Here is a 6,327-nt window from a genome sequence, read left to right as displayed (position 1 = left end):
AAAAAATAACCAACTGGAAAATGCTGTTTGTTGAAATAAATATGTTGGCCATGCACCGGTGGCTCACACCTGTAATCTTAGCTACTCAGGAGGCTGAGATCTGAAGATCGTGGTGCAAAGCCAACCTGGACAGGAAAGACCGAGAGACTCCTATCTCCAATAAACCACTAGAAAACTGGAAGTAGCGCTGTAGCTCAAGTGGTGGAGCACTCGCCTTGAGCTGAACATCTGAGGGACAGTGCCGAGGCCCAGAGGTCAAACCCCATGACCAACAAAAATAAAAAATAAAAAAAGAAATAAATAAGTTGAAGAATTCTTTATACTCACTAGAAAATTGGGCTGTTGGGCATTCATAATGAACTTTGTTGGGAAAAAGCAAAATAAATTAATCAAATATTATGTGGCATTGGACAGGACATAGTGAGATCTAAAAATGATTGCTGCCTATGGTTACTTGATACAACAATGTTACAGATACACTTGCCAGATTGTGATTTTTTTTAAGTATACAATCGTGGGTTTTTTCTTTTTCAAAATAATTTTATTGCTGAGCCCCATTGGCTCACACCTGTTATTCTAACTACTAAGGAGGCTGAGAACTGAGGGTCTCTGTTCAAAACCAGCCGGGGCAGAAAAGTCTGTGAGATCCTTATCTCCAACTAAAGGTTCAGAAAATGTGAAGTGGCACTGTTGCTCAAGTGGTAGATTGGTAGCCTGGAGCTGAAGAGCTGAGGGACCATGCCCAGATCCAGAGTTCAAGCCTCACAATTGACAAAAAATTATAGTAGTAATAATATTTATTTTATTTTTACTATTAAGGTGTTATATATAAAGGCTACCATTTCATAAGTTTGTTTCTTTGCTAAGAAACACATATCCATCTTCATTGCCAACAGCCAGGATTTGGCCATCTGCTTTTCCGCTGATCTCTGGGTGTAGAGGCAATGAGTAATTCAAAGCAATACAAACCAGTTCTGACTATTATTTTTCTCTGCGCATCTTAAAAATCAATGACAACAGAAATAAAAAATCCTTAAGTTTAAAACCTTCTTCTAGACAAGTTATAGGAATCTTGAGAACAAATATTTTAAGAATAAGTCCAGACAGCTTGAAATCAGGGCCTGGGTTCTGTTTCTGAGATTTATTACTGCTTGCAAATATCTATTTTCAGTCCAAACTTCTTGTATGCATCTCTCATCCATATATTCAACTGCCATAAAAACTTGTGAAACATTAATCATCTCTTCTCATTACTGGATATTAATGTGTAAGTAAAATTTAAGAAAATAAAGAATAATATCATAAATATAACATGATTCTAATAGTAATCCTAAACATAAATACAACGTTGATTATTTTCTGAGAAATTTAATAAAAACCTCAAGGAAAAGAAATCAAGTTTTTTTGAGTGCTGATATTATGGTTTAAACTCTGGACCTTACCTTCTCAAACTTTTTCCATCAAGGGTGGTGCTCTGTATTTGAACCACAGTTCCCCTTCCAATTTTATTTGGGGGATTATATAGAGATAAGAATCTCATGGAATAAAAAAATTGTGTTCATTTCACATAACATTGGGTTCATTTCACATAACATCCTCTTATATGGTTATATGGAACCATGTTCTAGTTACTGCAAGTAAGGTTAACCATGGAACGTATGGTTATGTAAGCCTGGCTTACATAATTAGGCTTCACCTAATGTAATTGTTTCCCCATCTTTCCATTTCCTAGCAAATGGGGCAATGTCATTCTCTCTGATGGAGGCAAAGAATTCTAGTGTTTGTTTGTGTGTGTGTGTGTGTATCATATTTTCTTATCCATTCATCTACTGAGGGGCATCTGGGTTGGTTCCATATCTTAGCTGTTGTAACCAATGGTGCAATAAATATTGTTGTGCTGGTAGCTTATTATGGTCTTGTGTGTGATCATTTGGTAAATGGCCAAAAGTGGGTTTGCTGGGTCATAGGAGAACTCTAAATGGAGGCTTGGAAAAAATTATATTAAGTGAAGTAAGCTAGAGCCAAAGAAACATAGGTCCTCTGGTTTCCCTTATTTGCAATAACTAGTACATGTCTGGTACAAGCATGAAAGTCCAAAAGCTATGTAGACATGACCAGATAAGATGATGTTAAGTGATATGAACACCAAGATAGGGTTTATTATCTATCATGTGATTTTTTGTATGTTTCTCCCCCACGGTATAACCCCTGTTTTCACTGTTTCTAATGTTGGTGCCCTGCATCTTGTATACACACTTCTCTAGATTGGGGAGGGGAAGGGAAAAAACAAAATGTTTAAATAGGGATACAGGCCGACCCATTATAACAATGAGATGCAGAAGACACTTTGTTGAGAAAGGAAGTTCACAATTTAGGCAGGGAACTGGGGAAGGGAGGAGAGGGGGAGTGTAGTTGTGGAGGTGGGAGGGAAGGGAGGGTAGGGAAAAACAAAGGAGGAGGTAACAATTCTTGATAGAAAATATACTCATTACCTTGCTCATGTAACTATAATCCCCTCTATACAGTATTTTTAGAGTAAAAACTCTTTTAAAAAACAGAAGGTGTCATGTACACCAAGTATAGTAGCCCAAACCTGTAATCCCAGCTGATTGGGAAGCAGAAATGACAAGGATCATGATCTAAGGCCAGGACAGAGAAAAAAACTCCCAAGACAGCCATTTCAACAAATACGCTTGCCATCATGGTTCACTTCTATAATACTAGTTAATTATGTGGGAGACATAGGTAGCAAAGTCTCAGATCTAAGATCACACCTGGGCAAAAAGTTCAAGACCTCAAGTTCATAAAATGGACTAAAAGTATGGCAAAAGTAGTTGAGCTGCTTGGTGCTATACAACCAAAGTCCTGTCTAGCAAGCAGAGAACCCCTGAATAAAACCCTAGTAATATTCCTCTCTTTCACCAAAAATACTAAATAACTTTTTCCTATTTGCACATCTAATTTCAAGGCCACTGAGAGATCAGAGATGGTGACATTCTTTTTAAAATTATATATTCAAAAGAGACAGTTATTTAGGTTTTGAAAAAAATGAAAAGGAAGGAAAATGCATGTGATTTTTGTTAGCGCCATAATTCTTGAAAACATAAAATACACTCGAGTATTTAATAGATATCCATATGTGTGCATATGTCCATGTATGTTATGTATATACATATATATACAAACAAGTGGTTCATTTCTTTTCTGTGTAACAAATGGTACAATGAATCTGTACAATCACTACTCAAAGGCATGAATTGACAAAGAGAATGAGCAGAGAATTCATATTCACGAATCTATGGCTAGCCAATAACCATGAAAATATTTTACATCAGTTTGCATGTGTCAGTTACTGCAGTATAGGGACAGTATGATGACAATGCGATACCAGGCAGATGAAATGAGAAATGAGAGATACAACTAGTACAATATTCTTTCTGATGGGTAAATAGAATTTCCAGTGTGTGTGTGTGTGTGTGTGTGTGTGTGTGTGTGTGTGTGTGTGTGTGTGTGTGTGTGTTACATATCCTTGATACATTTCTCTCTTGAGGGGTATTTGGGCTGATTCAGTAAGCATGGTTGTGCTGAAACCTTTACTATATCCTGGTTTGTAATCATTCGAGTAAATGCCCAGGAGTAGAGTTGCTGTATCATATGGAAGTGGGTATTCAAAAGAGGAGTGAATGGGGAAAAGGTAGAAGTATGAACAGGAGAAAAGGGGGAAAATGCAGAGAAGAATCTAGTAAATATCCTTCAAAATTAAGAGGAGTGAAGGAAGAGGTGCATAGGGAGTGATGGATGAGAATGTGCAAAGCGTTGGCATTGATAAAGATATATTGCATGCATAAACTGCTTTGTTTAATGACAACTCCTTTGTTACTTAAAATAATAATTTAAAAATCATGTCCCTAAAATGTTATGCAATTAGAAGCAAAGCATAAAAATCTGTTGAGATCATCTCCAGGGTCTATAAAACTTCTTTGGTTAGGATAAATTTTAGAACAACAGTAATGATACATATGATCTGAAGAAAATTTAATGATTTCCAGCTATTTAAAATAATTATTATTGGAGATGTGGCTCAAGTGGCAGAGTGCTACATAGTGAGCAAAGCTGTCAGATATTGAATTCAAGTCTCGATCTCAAATAAAAGTAAAAACATTCAGTAAAAGTCAGGAACATTCCTGGGCACTGGTAGCTCATGCTTTTAATCCTATTTTTAGTCAGAAGGCAGAGATCTGGGGATCTCAGTTCAATGTCAGCTCAGATAGGAAACTCTGTGACACTCTCATCTGCAATTCACTGCCAAAGAAACCTGGAATTGGACTTGTGGCTCAAGTGGTAGAATGCCAGCCTACAACAAAAAGCTCAGGGACAGAACCCAAGCATTGAGTTCAAGCCTTAGAATAGTGCATATACATACACAAAGGAAGTAAGTCACTCAAGTTCTCAATCTTCCATTTCCCTAATCCTAACTCTAATCCTGGTCAGAACGCTGAGTAACCTTGATGATAATAGTAACCCAATCCTAAAATTAATGGAAAATACTCGAGGGTAAACACATCATAACAGATACTCATCGACTATGAAATGATTTGCAGTTTGCTCCAAATCCTACAAATTCCCTGATTTGGACTCTGAAATCGTTCCCTATTATGAATCATTAATCTCAGAATTTCATATCATGAAAACTACCATAGTTTCCACTGATCTTAACTTTTACTGAACTCCTATATCTCCGAACAGAAGTTGCAGTTTTACTTAAAATCTAGTCTAGTTCCTAACCCTAACTATATATCTAAACCTTACTATAAAACTTACTTTAAATTTAGCCCTATTGAACGCTGAATAGGAGACTTAGGAAAACTCTATAGCTTTTGTTAAATTTCAAACTTATTTTACTTGAAAGTGTTAGCAGAAAACTCAGTTTTACCTTAAAGCTTTCCCTTCCCTAAACCTAAGTATAACCTGAACTAGAAAAGTAACCCTAGAACTAATAGCCTTTGGATTCTAAAAGCCATAGAAATTCATTAGTTTTTATTAATCCTAACTTTGATTTGACTCATCTTTCTAAAAACAGTTTGTAGTTTTACTCAATATCTTACCATTTTTGTAACTCTAACCCTAACTGGAATATTGAGGCTAACTCTCACACTAATTATACCCTAATCTTAATATTATTAGCAGTTTCCTATTTCACATTCATCCTAATTCTAACTCGACTTGTTATTCGAAGATTTACCCTAAACTTTCCATTTCCCTCATGCTAACACTAACTCCAGCTGCAATTGAAACCTAACTTTCACCCTAATGATAGTCCAATTCTAATGTTTCAGAAAAATACTCTAGTTTTTATTCATTCTAATGAATACTCCAGTTTGCACTCTGGAAATGAGTTTCAATTTGCCCTAATTCCCACAAATTTCCTGACTGTACTGCTGAAGTGATCTTTTTCCCTAACATGAACCATTATATTATTTGATCTCAAATTCTCTTATCAGGAAAAATACTGTAGTTTCCATTTATCCTACCTTATCCTGAACCCTTGTACCCTAAAGCAATTTCAGATTTACTTACATCTTGTCCATTACTTAACTCTAACTCTCAACGTAAACCTGGCTGGAAAACTCACATTAATCATTACAAGAATGATCACTGAGAAATAAATATAATGATAATGCTCTAGTTACTATTCAGTCTGACATGTTTGCTTCTACTTGTTAGTGAAAACTCAATTTTATACTTAAATTTTCCTATTAATAACACTAATCATAATAAGAACAAAATACTGACCCTAATATTAATCCAATTTATATGTCAATATTAACACTAACACAAGTACACTAGTTTCCCCTCATCCTAACTTGATTCAAATAAGCCTTCCAAAAAATATGTTTCAATTTGTGTCCAAGATCATAGTCATTTTCTAACCCTAAACTTAACCCTAAACTTAACTGGAGCATTGAGAATAACCATAAGCCTAATTGTAAGTAGATTCTAATATTAATAGCAATACTCTTGTTCACATTCATTCTAATTCCTACCAGGCTTATTCTAAAATTTACCTTCAATTTGACTCCCATTTTTTTCTCCTTCACTCTAATCCTAACTATGGCTAGAATCCTAACCTTATCCAAGACACTAATGATATCCCAATTCTAAAATTTATGTAAAATTCTCTTTTTGTGTCATCCTTACTGAAGTTGCACTTGTAATTCTCGAAATAAATTGCAGGTTTTTCCTAAACCCTACAGATTTTCTCACTCTTATCTCAGAATCTATCTTGTTCCTTAAGAGGAATCATATATGCATTGATTTCAAATCCTG

The sequence above is a fragment of the Dipodomys spectabilis genome, unplaced genomic scaffold (genome assembly GCF_019054845.1).
Source record: "Dipodomys spectabilis isolate Male_0828 unplaced genomic scaffold, ASM1905484v1 ptg000031l, whole genome shotgun sequence".
Classification (NCBI taxonomy): domain Eukaryota; kingdom Metazoa; phylum Chordata; class Mammalia; order Rodentia; family Heteromyidae; genus Dipodomys; species Dipodomys spectabilis.
Note: the sequence above shows the minus strand (reverse complement) of the source record.